The sequence below is a fragment of the Balaenoptera physalus genome (assembly GCF_965194825.1).
Source record: "Balaenoptera physalus genome assembly, chromosome: 11".
NCBI lineage: Eukaryota > Metazoa > Chordata > Mammalia > Artiodactyla > Balaenopteridae > Balaenoptera > Balaenoptera physalus.
The window spans coordinates 3,448,000-3,463,965 of NC_138896.1; the positions used below are offsets into that span (position 1 = coordinate 3,448,000).

General features: G+C 48.1%; 1 protein-coding gene across 3 annotated transcripts in view; it reads left to right on the forward strand.

Annotated features, from left to right (window-relative positions):
* CDYL (chromodomain Y like) overlaps positions 1-15,966 on the forward strand; it is a 153,430-nt gene that overhangs the window by 118,070 nt on the left and 19,394 nt on the right. The window lies entirely within an intron of this gene.

Below are 15,966 nucleotides of genomic sequence, written 5' to 3' on the forward strand. Positions count from 1 at the left end.
CTTTAAATATTTCATTCCACTGCCTTCTTACCTCCATGGTTTCTGCTGAGAAATAAGCTGTTAATCTTATTAAGGGTCCTTGAACATGATGTGTTTGTTCTTCTTGCTGCTTTCAAGCTTCTCTTTGTCTTTGGCTGTCAGCATTTTGCTTATGATGTGCCTACATGAGGATCTCTTTAAATTTATTTTGTCTGGAGTTCCTTGAGCTTCTTGGATATGCAGATTAATGTTGTCCATCAAATTTTGGAAGTTTTTGGTCATTATTTCTTCGAATGTTCTTCTCCCTTTATCTCCTCTCCTTTTGGGACTCCCATACTGTGTGTTGGTGTTCTTAATGGTATCCCAGAGGTCTCAGAAGTTCTGTTTTACTTTTTTTTTTTTTCTTCCTTCTCTGTTCCTCAGGCTAGATAATTTCAATTGACTTATCTTCATGTTTGGTGATTGTTTCTTTTGCCAGTCCAAGTCTGCTGTTGAACTGCTGTAGGGAATTTTTCATTTCACTTATTACACTTTTCAACTCAAGAGACTTCTGTTTCTTTAAGTAGTCTGTTTCTACTGATATTATTTGGTGAGGCATTGTTCTCATATTTCTCTTTAGTTCTTTTGACATTATTTACTTTAATTCTTGAACATATTTGAAATAGCTGATTAAAGACTGTAGTAAGTGCATTATTGTCTGGGCCTCCTCAGTGACAGTTTTTGTTGACTACTTTTTCCCCCATGTGTGGGTCATTCCTTCTTATGTCTTTGCATGTCTTCTGATTTGTTGTTGTTATTGAAAACAGGACTTTTTAGAAAAATGTGGCAACTCTAGAAATCAGATTCTTCCCCTCTCCCGGGTTTTTTGTTATTTCTAGCTTTAAGATTTGACTTTTCATAGTTTCTGGGCCTTTGCTAAAATGCCCCATCTAGTAATGCAAGTTGTTCACCTTTTCTATTAGTTCCTTTTACGTGTGTCATAGTTATTTTAATGTCCCTATATGATAGTATCGTTACTGGGTCATCTCTGAGTCTCATTCTATTGATTGCCTTGTTTCTTGACAATGAGTTGTATTTTCTTTTCTTTTCTTTTAATTAATTAATTTATTTATGGCTGTGTTGGGTCTTCGTTTCTGTGCAAGGGCTTTCTCTAGTTGTGGCAAGCGGGGGCCACTCTTCATCGCGGTGCGTGGGCCTCTCACTATCGCGGCCTCTCTTGTTGTGGAGCACAGGCTCCAGACGTGCAGGCTCAGTAATTGTGGCTCACGGGCCCAGCTGTTCCGCGGCATGTGGGATCTTCCCAGACCAGGGCTCGAGCCCGTGTCCCCTGCGTTGGCAGGCAGATTCTCAACCACTGCGCCACCAGGGAAGCCCTGTATTTTATTTTCTTGATCTTTCTGTATTTCATAATTTTTGATTGACTGCCAGACATCTTGTATGAAACAGGAGAGTCTAAGAAAGGTAATATTTGTGCCTAGAAATGGGCATGGTTTTTCTCAGGCAGCTAGTGTCGGAGGTTGAGTCATGCTAGTCAGCGGTTGAGCTGGGTTTGGCGTTTCCTTTGCTGTGGTTACTGGAAGGCTTTTCTCAGTGTTTGTGCTCTGCCCCCAGCTTTCAGCTGTCCCCGTGCCTGAGTCAGAGAGGACCTCTCTCACATGCTGTTGCCCCTCCCCTAGGAGTAGACTGCTGGTGATTTTGTAGTCAGTTCTTTTCTAGGCTGGGGTCGTGGGAAGTGGGGAAGATGCAAGGGGAGTGGGGTCAGGGTGTTCATGGTTCCCGTGCCACCTCAATCTTGGGCCCCATGTGCCTCAGCCTTGGGGGTGGAGCTTCCTCAGGATTCTTTCTCCTGCCCAAGGGGTAAAAAGGGGTTTTCTCCCCACACTCTCCTTCCCTCAGGTCTAAGGGCCCACAGGGTTTGCTGCCCCTCTCCGAAGCCTGAGAGGTCAGGGCAGGCAGGTCAGTCTCCATACCTTTCCCCGGGGGGTGGCAGACCCCTTGCTCTGTGCCTGCGTTGCTCTGAGCGAGGCTGTGTCTGACCTCCCGCCTCGCCTGGGTCTGTCTCACGAATGAGCTTCTGTACTGTCATGCGAGCTCACGCTCAGCCTTCAGCAGTTCTTGAGAATTTCAGCTGATGGCTTCTTACTCATTTCTAGAGGCCCTGCCTTCGCCTGCCACAAATGACGCAGCCCCTGCACCCCATCTTTCCACGGACAGGCTTGTCTTTCCTAGAATTTCAGTGCGTTTGGTTGCCAGTTACAACCTCAAGTCTCTGATGAGCTCAAGAAAAGTTGCCATTGTGTAGTTTGTCCAGCTCTTTAACCAGCCTTTCAGCCGTGGACAGGTCGTTCTTCATTCTGAGCTGTTGATCTGTTTTCCCCATTGGCTTTTGTTTATCATAGAACACAGCGTTTGCAGAGTTGGTGCTTAACGGGAGCAGGTTCTGATGTGCTTTCTTAGAGCAAGGTCCGCAGATGGCCCCGTCTGTGCTGAGCCCGAGCCGGTCGTGTTTGGCTTTGTACCACCAGCCTCGTGGTCCACTGACCTTCCCGGGACGGTCAGCTCCTGCTCAGCTGTAGAAGCGTTTCACTGCAGCACTGCAGCCCAGCAGCTGAACCACTGCATCCAAGTGGGAAGAGGGTGAAGAGCAGATCGACCTTGTAGCTGGGAGGCCAGGAAAGGGGTCAGGAGGTGAGAGGTCAAGAAGATGCTACATGGGCTCTGCGTGTGCTGTGTAAGAACACACCTCCCTGTTCCGTGTGCCCGGCCTGGTTCCTCATAGGTCATGTGAACCTTTCCGTGTCATGGGGCATAATCACACCGTCCTTAATTACAGCAAACTCCCTACTTCTTTTTGAAGAACTTCGATTTGGTCAAATTCTAATGGATATCTATGATTACTTTTCTAAGATTAATTCCTAGATTTGGATTCATCAGAGCTTTTAATGTTTTTGATACCAGTTGTCAAACTGCCTTCCAGAAAGCATTTTACCACTTTGCTCTCAAGAGGACACGCTTTGTGTGGGCCTGATGTTAGGGGTTTTGCTATTTTGGAAGTTAGTCTCGTGTGTTTCTCTTAATATTAGAACGCTTAACTTGATTGCTTCAAATTTCCAATGTGTGGACATTAATTTTAAATTCTATTGAGAAAATAAAACCACAAACGTGTTTGGAGTAACTGCCTTTTTAGTACAAACTGCGTACTTTTCTCTGAGGAGGTGATTCTTCACACCAGATTTTTTGAACTTTAAAGCTATTCTGTGTTCCTGTGAGTAAATTTCCTTTAAGTAGTCATGAGATAAAGAAATCTTGACCAAAAAGAACTAAACGTAATTCTGAGTGAGCATCACAGGTACTTAGAACAGTTCCTGGAAGTTCACCCTGGGTTAGATTTTGACCTTGTTCTCATGGTCTGAAAACTAACTGAAAGTCCAATTAAAGCGTGTCTGGAAGGGCGGGTGACAAGCTCTAGGTGGCCGTCCCTTTTCCCCAGGCCAGCCTCTGCTCCTGCAGCCAGCCTGACCTCGCCTTCCTCTGGGTGGTTCATTCTAGGCCAGCGGCTGAGCTCTGAGGACAGAGGCGTCTCTCAAGTCCTCACAGCCTGTTTCCTTTTAAAATAAAATCATTTATTCTCATTTTCTTATGGTGCTTCCTAAACGCAAGGAAGCTTGGTGTTTCTCCGTCTGCTGGGCGAGCTGTCTGGATGGAGGTCCAGCCCCACATCTGCACCAGGCTGGTCTGGGGGCTGATGAGGGGCCAGTGAGTGCCCCCCACCCCTCCCCACTGAGCACCTCTGCTTTGATCAGCTTTGCGTTTTAGGCTCCATGTGAGATTTCGTTTAGGGAGGAAAAAAATCCGTGTGTGGGGAAATGTTAGGAAAGCCATCGCTTTTATGCACTTGGGGGACCCCGCTGAGTTTGCAATCTGTTCTATTGTGTGTTGTCCTTTGCCTTTATTGTTTTTTGTTGCTTCTGGTTTGGGGAGGCTGAGTGTCTGTGTGTGAGGGTCTCTTGATCTTTCAAAGACCCTCAGGGAGTAACTTCTCTTGCATCTTAGAAGTACCAGGTTGTCGTCTTAAGCGGTACGTTTGTTTTTTTATTTAGAATCTTCTTTTACTGGGGTTTCCAGCCTTGCTCTGGCCTCCAGAAAGCCAGAACTAAGTCTGTGTTCTGCTTTTAGTGACCGGCTACAGGACCTCCTTTTTCCTGCGGTGCTGTCACCTCGGCTTCATCTTGTTGAGGGCAAATGGTGGTGCTTCCAGCAGACCTTGCCTTCGTGGCTTTAGTGGTCTCTCCTGCCCATCAGGGTCTGGAACATACACTGATATGGAACTACGAACCTAGAGAGTCATGATAGCATTTGAGAACACAGTTAAAATGAACACAGGTGCTGTTCTGGTTTAAGCTATTGCTCATTTAGAGATGAGGTGAGGGGTGGAAAGGAGGGCTGCTTTACAGTGACAGTTCACATGAAGAAGTTAAGAGTACTCTCCTCTGCTGTACTCTGACGTTTGAATACCTAAGACACTGACTATGCTGGGAGCACGTGGAAAAGATTAAAAGTATAGATGACAGGTTTTCATCCCTGGCCTGTTGCTGTTGACATTGCAGTTGGAAGACTGAAGGAGACCTCACTGTGAATATCAGCAAACACCTTGAACTTACCCTTACTCTGGGTGATAATGTGCGTCCCAAGAAGGGGTTTGAAGTCTTGCACTCTGTGAGGCGCCTCTGCACCAGCGCTAGGAAATTAGCACTTGACCATTTTAGCCTAGACTATACTAAACACGATAAATATAGACTGTGAATTAATTTTATTTGGAGTAGAAGTTTGGTTGTACTCTACATGTATCTAACCACGAGCGTGTCTTCCTGTAACATGTAGGACTTGAAATTAATGGGCATGCACTGTTAAAATGAAATGGGGAAATCAGATTGTAATTGATTAGTTCTCTTACTAAAGCAATAGTTGCAAAAACTGGTTGGTTCTAAAAGTCAAAATAAGCATCATAAAGAAAAGTGTTGAGGGACTTCCCTGGTGGTACAGTGGTTAAGAATCTGCCTGCCAATGCAGGGGACATGGGTTCGATCCCTGGTCCGGGAAGATCCCACATGACGCAAAGCAACTAACCCCATGCACCACAACTACTGAGCCTGCGCACCACAACTGCTGAAGCCCACGCACCCTAGAGCCCACGAGCCACAACTACTGAGCCCACATGCTGCAACTACTGAAGCCTGCGTGCCTAGATCCTGTGCTGTGCAACAAGAGAAGCCACCGCAATGAGAAGCCCGCATACCGCAACGAAGAGTGGCCCCCGCTCGCCACAACTAGAGAAAGCCTGTGCGTAGCAACGAAGACCCAACGCAGCCAAAAAAATAAACAAACAACTTAATTAATTAAATAAAATTACTTTAAAAAAGAAAAAGAAAAATGTTGAGAGAATTCAGTCCTATGTCAAATAAGGTAGAATCATTTTTGTGGGAAATAAAATTTTTGTAGGTACGATGAATAATAAGATTCCACTGCTGAGGAATCATACCGTGTAGGTAGTTATTGTTATCCTTCTTATGTATTTTTTTTTTTTTTGTTAATCCTTCTTCTCAGCACTAAAGAGGAATGTGGGTCTGATCATTTTCTGTTCCTTTTTTTTGTACTTAAAGTGACATAGTATAAAGGTTTTTGCTAGGTTTTTTTCTCTCCAATATTTGACTTAGTTTCAAGGCTGTTAATGAGGAAATAAAATGCACTACATTTAAAGCATCACCTGTCTTATTAGATTTACTTTGGGAACTTATCCTGATACGCTTATTTAGAATGATAGGATTTATATTGCTAGTAATTTTTCATTTTTTATTTTAGTTTGTCATAAGTAAAACTAAACTTAATAGCTTGAATTTGCATCTATAATTAAAGCTTGAATCACGCTTGAAAGTTTTCCATTAACCTCTTCAAAGAATACCCTTCACTTGTAAGGGTTTCCATTTCCTCCGTGTTCCTAACTTTGATTCTGAATTGTTGGTACCAGTAGCTTTGCAACTGCTTTACTGCCATTTCTGTTGAATGCAGTAAAGATGATGCTTAAATTTCCTTTAGTCTACTGAGGACTCCTGTGCTTTTCTGGATCTAGGAATCCAAATCCCCTTAGGGATTAGTGCTTTCTGAGGAGCTCAGCTCAACTCGCAGTGAAGATTGGAGCTGACAGAGGGCTCTTCTAGACATGACGGGGCTGTTGGAGGAATGACCTTTGTACCAGGAAACTTCAAAACACAGGCAAGGACTCTCAATGGTTTCTGGTTGTGCCTTGAACTGATTGTAGACGTTTGCGTAGTTTATGGTGACATTGCTAATTGGAGTGTTTTTATTCCAAAGAACAAAAATCTTCAAGTTCCTTCTACTCTCCTCCTGTCAAAATGTCATCAGGAAACTCTGAGTAAAAGCAAGGCTAGGGAATTCCCTGGCGGTCCAGTGGTTGGGACTCTGCACTGCTTCCACTGCAGGGGGCACGGGTTCGATCCCGGGTCAGGGAAATAGGATCCCGCATGCCATGAGACACAGCCCAAAAAAAAAAAAAAAAAAAAAAAAACGCTAGTTCCCTGGACTGAAGGCACAGGCTTGGTGAGGCCTGGATCCTACCGTTGGGGAAGCATGTGGCCTCACGTGTACCTTCAAGCTGCAAGACTGGCCAGGAGAAAGTGATTCCCAGCAATAAGAAGAGAAACAAATAATGTATTTGATGAAGGTTTTATCTCTAGACTAAGAGCCTTGGAATCAGCTACAAATCCTTGTGCGATTCGTCTTGATTGTATTAACTCATCCAACATTTGTCTCCTCTGCTTCCCTATCCCAGGAAAACCGAAGAAATTGAGCAAGAAAATGGAAGTAATCACAGTCTAGTCCATGATTCAGATCTTCTCCAAGAGTTTGATTATAATTTCTAATTAAACACATTCTAGCTAATTTGGGAAAATACTAAATAAAACTTCAAAAAATTAAACATAGAATTACCATATGATCCCTTTCTATATCAACAGATACAGACTTGTATATGTACAGATTTGTATCTAATCCATAGAATTACCAATTCCACTTCTAGGTATATATCCAAAGAATTGAAAGTAAGGACTCAGATATTTGTACAGTCGTATGAATACGAATGTCCATACAGCATTACTCACAACACCCAAAAGGTGGAAGCAACCCAAATGTCCACTGGGGAATGAATGGATAAACAAAATGTGGTGTTTTTTAAAAAAAAATATTGGAATGGAATATTATTCACCTTTAGAAAAGAATGACGTTCTTACACAGGCTACATACAACATGGATGAACCTCAAAGGCATTTTGCTAAATGAAATAAGCCAGACACAGAAGGACAGATGTCATACGATTCTACTTATATGAGGTCCCTAGAGTAATCAGATTCACGGACACAGGAAGTAGAAGGGTGGTTGTCAGGAGAATGAGGAGTTACATGTTTAATGGGTTCAGCATTGCAGGCCGGAAGGTGGAAAGTTCTGTGGGTGGATGGTGGTGATGGTTGCACAGCAGTATGGATGTGCTTAACGCCACTGAACTGGACACTTAGAAGTGGTTAAAATGGTAAGGTTTATGTGTTTTTACCATAAGAAAAATTATGTTCCCAATTCTGTTTGCTAATATTTTATTTAGGACTTTCGTTCCCCCCCGCAAAATACATGCATGTGTGTGTGTGAAGCAAAGCTAAGCTGAAGCTGTTTCGGGGGTATTAGACTGCCCCTTCCCCGTGCCTGGCCTCGTGGCAGGAGTTACAAGGTGACAGATAGCTCTGTGGTTTGTTTTCATAGGACAGGCAGGTGGGGGAGGGGAGTTGCAAGCGGCCCCCCTGGCCTGCTGGATGGGGGCTCCATGACCCCAGGAGGGCAGTTGAGCTCTGGACCTCGGCTTTCACCTTGTGGAACAGATTCAGTGAGATGCCAGGACCCCGAGAGCCGATGCGCCTGTGGTGTCCGTTGTCCCCCCTTGGCCTCCGCATCCCAACCTCCGATTGCCTCCTCGGAAACTAGTAGGATTGCTCGCTGGCATCTACCCCCTTGCTTTTGGGGAAGAATAAGGGAAAAAGTGAGGAAGAGTTGTCACTGAATGGGAAGCCCTTCTGAGCGGAGGTGTGGAAATCTTCAGGATGTGGAAGTATTTACTCTCCTTAATGATATTAACCGCAAACAGTTATAAAATTATAAACACAACCATTGGGCTACTTGGCTGTGAACGTGTGGGCCTGTCTCCTCTAATGCAGCTCTTAACAAGGTCAGCGGTGTGATCTCATCCGTCTCAACTTCCAGACTCCCTGCAGGTTCTCAGACCTTGAGCCTTTGCTGTCTCCTTCCCCCACCACCCCCCCCCCAATATTTATTTATTTATTTATTTATTTGGCCGCGCCGGGTCTCAGGTGCGGCACGTGGGCTCCTTAGTTGCGGCATGCATGTGGGATCTAGTTCCCCGACCAGGGATCGAACCCCAGTCCCCTGCATTGGGAGCACGGAGTCTTAACCACTGCACCACCAGGGAAGCCCCTGCTGTCTCCTTTGATTCACTCGCTAAATTTGTTCATGGAGAAAAGCAATCGTGTTGACTGTCTTTGAGTATTTCAAGTTTCTCTGCATTTCTGATACCCTAATTGACTGTTCTAGCATCTCCCTGGCATCTCTCCAGTGTTGATCACTTCTTGTATCACGTATTCTTTCTCTTCATTTCCTTCCTTGTCTGTTTCAGTCATTTGGACTTTAACGACCCTCCTCTGCTTGGAGGAACTGTTAACCGCTGACCGGGTCTTGGTCCTCTGACCTCAGCTTTTCCCTTTGGGAATCCTGAGCCTCCTGCTCAGACAGCAGTTGTGCCGCATCTGTCAGTGTGCGACAGAGTCACGTGGGAGGGGCCCCGCTCCCCTCCCAGAAACCCCAGGTGGCTGGGAGTGTGGCCCCAGGAGCATTTGTTTCTAAGCTGCTCAGTGACGCTGTGGTGAGTCAGTTTGAGAATCTGTGACCGGCAGGACATTGCACTTGTCATGTCAAATATTACACTACTATATACCTCTTGGTTCGTAGTCTTTGGTTTAATTGGGCTGATCTTATATAGGTTTTAGGAAATTATAATTAATTAGCTAAACTTTATTTAAAATTACATAGTCTCATTAATTGCCACTTTTATCTCAAAATGTTATTTTTCTTTTTAAGTCTCCTCATTGCTTTTTCATACTTAATACTCCTAGGTTGGTTCCCTCTGGAAACTTAGTTATTTAACAAAATAATTTCAATTGAAGAAATCACAGCTTGTGTCCTTTTTTCGGTCAGTTTTCAGAATGCTTCCTAATTCTAGGTACTCTTAGATTTGTTAACTAATTCATTTCACTCTTTTCCATTCATCTGCCTTCAATATATTTCTAGCATTCATGAGCTATTTCGTGGTGTCAAGGAATTCTGTATGTGCTTCATGCACTAAAATGGCTTTTTTAAATTTTATTTATTTTTATTTTTGGCTGCATTGGGTTTTTTTTATTATTATTAATTTATTTATTTATTTTTGGCTGTGTTGGGTCTTCGTTTCTGTGCGAGGGCTTTCTCTAGTTGCGGCGAGCGGGGGCCACTCTTCATCGCGGTGCGCGGGCCTCTCACCATCGCGGCCTCTCCTGTTGCGGAGCACAGGCTCCAGACGCGCAGGCTCAGTAATTGTGGCTCACGGGCCTAGTTGCTCCGCGGCATGTGGGATCCTCCCAGACCAGGGCTCGAACCCGTGTCCCCTGCACCGGCAGGCAGACCCCCAACCACTGCGCCACTAGGGAAGCCCTAAAATGGCTTTTATACACCCTCCAAACTTAGGCGTTCTTTTGCTCTTTAAAGAATGAGTTGTTCGCAGTACGTTTTCCCCAGCGCAGATTCTGTTCCAGTGGCTACTCGGTACAAAGTTGTGGAGCGCCCTGGCCCTGGCTCAGTGAGGCTCCAGCTCCTCTTAGGAAGCTGGGATGCAGGTGGTCCTGCCTGGATCCTGGAGCAGATGGTGGTACCTGATTGATTCCCAAGAGGGGATGTCAGAGACATGAAAGAGACCCAACTATGGAAAATCTTGGTTATTCACCTGATGCGTTTCTATTTAACTTGGGGTTTGTTTTTTTTTTTTTTTTTGGTTCTTGTTTTGTAGGGAAAATACTTTCATAAAAGGTTTGAGGAGAGCTCTTGTGGTTGTGGCCTTGGTCACAGCCAGTGTGTTATCAAAACTAGAAGGCAGAGAAGCAGTGAGGCTGATGGAGGTCAAGCTAGAGGTGAAAGACTGGAAAGCGGGCGGATGGAGAAAGCAGGGCAGGGAGGGGCCAGGGACTGGACGTGATGTGAGTGTGCAGGGCAGTGATCACGGGTCTGTCCCTGCCCGCTCCCACCCCAGAGGTCTCCAGCCAAGAGTCAGGACAGTGACCCGGCAGCCTGCTCTCCCCTCCAGCCCCCCACCTCCCAGGGTGGCACCAGCCAGCGAGGGACACCCTGCGGATGCTGCTGAGAAAGCAGGAGGCGTGCTGACCGGGTGGCGAGGGCTCGAGTCTCAGGCTTATTTATTGGGTCAGGTGTATCCCAAGTGTCAGAGGCAGCGCTGGGTGCCCTCCTGCTCTGGGGAGTCACCTCTTACAGCCCAAGGTGGTGAGCGTCCAGCGGGCTCAGCCGGAGGTGAAGGGGGGGACCAAGTCCAGGTTGGGGCCCAGAAGCACAGCCCAAGCTTTCTCACAGTGGGCGCTGCGTGCCCAGGTGCTCAGACTGTTGCTGATACATCAGTCGTGTTGGAGCGAAGCATTATAGGAGCACTGATGGCATGTTAATGTCTCTTATGAAGACAGCCAAGAGTGAGCCTATAAACTTTAAATCCAGAGATCCCCATGGACAGGGAACCGTAATTGAAGGAGTTGCAGCAGAGACTTTTATAATGATTTACAAAGGATTCATTGAATGTTATGGAAACAAGGGATGCTAATGTTTAAAGCCTACCTTTAGTTCCACGTTCGTTTGAAAAGTTTTCTGTTAGTGAATTCAGTTTGCAGATTATATAATCTGAATAAAATGATAGGCTTTTATATCATTACATAGGATTAGGTTCCGTGAGTGTGGATAACAACATTTGGAAATGTTAGACTCCATAAAGGAGGGCTGATAATTCTGTAGACACTGTAGTGCTTGCTCTCTAACTTTAGACTAAAGAAAGTAATGGCCGTGAACATCCAGGAGGCCTAGGTCCTGTCCTTCTTCCAGCCTCCCGGCCTCCTCGCCTCCAGTCCGCGTTCCCAGGTCAGCATTTCCCCGCAGCGTGGAAGTCACCTCCAGACAGGAGGCCCAGTGGGCCATCGGGCTCACCTGCCCCCTTCACGCGGGCAACGCAGTCCTGCGCTGCCTGTTGTCTGGTGTCTGAAATGGTCATGTGGTGGTTTGTTCTGTTTTCTGGGTCTCACTGGCCAGTGAGGAAATCCAGACACCATTTCTCTATCATGGTCGGAAGCACATTTCACGTTAGAGACATGCTTTTTGAAGCAGTGAATTTTTAAATTTTATTTATTTATTTGGTTGCACCGGGGTCTTAGTGCGGCTCACAGGCTCCTTAGTTGCAGCATGCAAACTCTTAGTGGCGGCATGCATGTGGGTTCTAGTTCCCTGACCGGGGATCAAACCCAGGCCCCCTGCATTGGGAGTGCAGAGTCTTAACCACTGTGCCACCAGGGAAGTCCCTTGAAGCAGTGAATTTTAACAGGTTAGCAGTACATGTTTGAGGGTATCTTTTTGTTTTTTTGTTTTTTGTTTTTTTTTTTTTTTGGCTGCGTGGGGTCTTCGTTGCCGCGCGCGGGCTTTCTCTAGGTGCGGCGAGCGGGGGCTACTCTTCGTTGCGGTGCGCGGGCTTCTCATCGCGGTGGCTTCTCTTGTTGCGGAGAACGGGCTCTAGGTGCGCAGGCTTCAGTAGTTGTGGCATGTGGGCTCAGTAGTTGTGGCTCACAGGCTCTAGAGCGCAGGCTCAGTAGTTGTGGCGCACGGGCTTAGTTGCTCTGTGGCACGTAGGATCTTCCCGGACCAGGGCTCGAACCTGTGTCCCCTGCATTGGCAGGTGGATTCTCAACCACTGTGCCACCAGGGAGGCCCCTGAGGGTATCTTCTTTGCTCTTAGAATGTTTTAAAAGAAAACCGTTTTTCGGGAGAGACGCTGAGTGAGTTTTTCCTAGCTGGATTTCACGCCGGTTCCTTGTAGGAAAGCGCCTCGTAGTCTCGGCATCCGACTCCCTCAGGAGCTGTCAGCTCATGAGGCAGCTTTTGCCTCCTGTGTTTCCCTCAGAGCCTGGGTCACACTGTGTGTCACACAGTGGTTTCCATCGTGGAGGACACCTGTTCCTGAATCTCAGTGTTTGCCTGTTAGTTGAGTCCTTGGCAGTGGCTTCTGCTCTGGAGTGTGGCACTCCTGCCCCCGATTGTCACGAGGCTGGGTGGGCTGCAGGCCTCCTCCTCTGAGTGCAGGGGACTGGGCTGAAGGGGCGTTGGGGTCCCCTCCCCTCATCTGGTCAGTGGCCACCGCGTGTTCCAAGCACCGGGGGTGTGGCAGTGAATGAGACAGACAGGGACCCTGCTCTCAGGAGCTTACGGAGCGTTAAGTAGAAGTCACGTGAGACACAGTGAGCTGGGGTGAGGAGCACCGCGAGGGAAACAGACCGGGCCGCGTGGATGCTGACGGGGGCGCCGCAAGCGTGGGGGCCGGGGCCTCCCGAGGAGCTGCCGCGCAGATGAGCAGAAACAAACAGCCGTCTGGAGCTCTAGGGCCAGAACGTTCTAGGCAGAGGGAAGAGCGAGTCCAGAGGCCCTGGGGGAGCACAGACCTGGACAGGGGATGCACGTCACGGGGGACGTGGCCCAGTGCTGGCGCCTGCGAGTCTGAGGTCAGTCCTGCTGTGAGCACTTCTCCACCTGAACAGGGTCCTACAGGCGGGGAACAGAGGGTCCCGGGGGTCATATTGGCGTGGGGTTGGGGGTTGAGCCACTGGCAAGATCACAGGCTCTGCAATCAGCAGAGCCCGTGATGGCACCAAGAGCCAGCAGAGCTCTAACAGCGACATGAAGGCCAGAGTCAGCAGTGCTGGTTGGCATGAGCCAACAGAAATCCACGGCTAAATTTGCAGAACCACGGAGAGCTCCGGGGGACCTGCTGCCTCAAATATGTTGAGCTTTTTCCAAAGCTCACGTGTCAAGGCTACATGGACCCATAGCCTAGAAACCCTGCTTCTGTGGAAGGAAGCCACCAGGAAAACTCCTGGAGAGTCGAGGAACGTGTGGCTTTACCCTGCGAAGCAGGAGCAGGTCGGGGTGGAAGGGCCGATCCGAAGCCAGCGGCTTTGCCCTGGTGGACGGCGGGCGCCCGGCACGCAGGGGGCTTCCCCGTGTCACCAGGCTTGTTCTTGCCGCTTTGACACGGCACCTGTTAGCTCACTCGGGTGGTAACGTCAAGATCCAAACACACCGGCAAGTGCCGCCCCGAGAATCTGCTCCTCCGGGAAGTGCCGGAGCCCCAGCCGGGCCGCCCGTTACCCTTCGCCCGGGCCGGGTGGCCTCCCTGACTGCCTCTGCGGGGGCTTATTCCTGATGGGGCCTCTTTGTAGGCAGGGGAATCATCGTTGTCGTCTGTCATGTAAATACCAGTCCCGCTCACCTGCAGTTGTTCTTCTGGGGTCTTTAAAACTGCATTTTAACAAATTCTCGGTTTGAACATTTATGTTTTTTGCATAACAGTTTTTGTCTGTCGTACATTGAATCCTGCATTCTGGCTTCTGCCCTCCAGTGAGACCACTTCCCGGGTTTAATAGTGGCCTCTCATTACCCCGACCCCACCCCATGACCTCCCCGTTCCCCACCCCCCCCCCGCCCCATGACCTCCCCGTTCCCCTCCTCCTCTCTGTGGCGTAGGCCACTGTTGACGCATCCTTGCCGCGTGGCGCCTCTCCCTCCCCTTGGGCAGCCCCGGGGCTGCCTTCCTGGCCCTGCGCGTGGCCCTCCCCGCTCCCAGGCGGGCTCGCTGCTCCCTCTCCCCTTCACTGCTCCTGCTTCTCGGCTCCGCTGTCATTTCTGGACTCCCACTCCGCTTACCACAAGCCCCACCTCTGGGCTCTGGAGCCTCTTCACTCCAGCAGTAACTGGAGAAAACCACACTTGCCTGTGACACTCCCTGCGGACGCCCCGTCTCCCGGGCACCGGACTCAGTGGTTAGCCTCATCCGTGGCCCGTTCCTCCCCGCACCCGGGAAGTTGTCCGTTCGTGTAGACTCCGGCTCAGGGCAGATGGGCGGAGGAACGATGGGCAGAGGGAGGAGTGGGGACAGCAAGGACAGCCCAGGCGAGGCTGTGATGGGCGTGAGAAGAGAGGGCAGTGCTGGGAAGAGCAGCTCAGAGCGGAGAACGTCTGTAAGCACAGATGGGAGGGTGGGGGGACCTGGTAGCGGAGAGGCTGAAGGTTAAAAGAAACAGAAAGGATCCTTGCTGGCTGCCTCAGAAAGATTCAGCAGTGCCCTGTCTCACTGGTAACAGCTTATCAAATGCTCTTTCCGTTACAGATCCTCTAGAAACTTATCCTACAGATTGGCCAGCACATGGGAAGGGACAACACAAGCCAAGGTTATGCACTGCAGCATTATTTGTAGTATCAAAAAATTGCTGGTAAAAGGCATTACAGAAATCCAAAACGCTGTGTCTAATATGCCACCATTTGTGTTTGTTAAAGGCGGGTGAGAGAGAAGCATTTAAATTCATATTTGCTGATATACACCTAGGGCACTCTGTGAGACACCTGGAAACCAGACACAGTGGCTGTGGAGGGCAGGGGGTCGTGGGCTGATGGGGGAGGCCTATTACCATGTACCTTCTTATAGTCTCAGCGTCTTGCACCATATATTTATTAGAACTTCTCCCAGATTTTCCCAAAAACGAATTTATTTTGAATTCTAAAAACCTCCAAAGTAGTTCTACTAACTGAATGAAAGTCAACCTGTTTAACCAGGGAGATGACCTGACTTCTCCAAACATCCACTCACAAGTCTTCTCCAGCGGCTCCAGCTTGTCTTCTTTCACTTCGCAGGAAATATTCCTGACTCGTAATTCATCCCGCTCTTCTCCTCAGAGAACTTCTCTCCTTGCTCATTTTATCAGTAAAGCCTTATCCAGTTCCTTGCATTTCTTTCTCTTTCTTCCTCCACCCAAAGGCTCTATACATTCATTACCACGTTAGATAATATTTAGACAGTTCACACCAATGGGAGCATAATTATTTGCCTTAACACTTGAGCCCTTAGCCTGACGTTTCTTGGTAACTCTAAGAAAGTATCAAACTCTTGACTTTACCGTATTAAGCAGCACTGAGTCTGGAAGGCTGTGTCTTTAGGGCTGAGTGAAGCACAGCAGTCAGGCTGACACACAGCAGCCTACCGAGGAGGGAGAAGGAGCGGGACGTCTTCGGTGGCAGGAGAGAGCGCTGTCTCCAGCCGTTGAAAAGGCTGTTTGACAATGTAGTAGAACTGGGACCAGTGGACAGAGTGGCCCGAGGGGGTGGTGGACCCGCAGAAACGGGGGTGGGGGAGGGGCTGCTTCGTGCGTCCGTACGAGTGGCTCTTCGTCCAGAAGAAATTTCGGCTAAATGGCAGGTAGCTCGGCTCTAAAAATAAGATATTTCTTTGAATCAGTTTCCATTTTTCTTTCAACTTCTCAAGCCCGGAGTATGTCCTCTTCATGAGACCCATTCTATCTAGTTCAGTTCCATTCCTCAAAAGTCTCAAATTTTGCAGCTTCTTTTCAGCACGTTCCTTCCCATCTCTGTTTTATTAGGCGGGATCAGTGCGAGGGCGATTTCCTCGTCAGACTTGGAAGGCAAACCAACGCCTTTCAAAGTAGCCTCTCCAAAACTTCTGCTTTTTAACCTTCTTAAATTAACACAGTTGATCCTGGGTCTGTCGCAAGCATT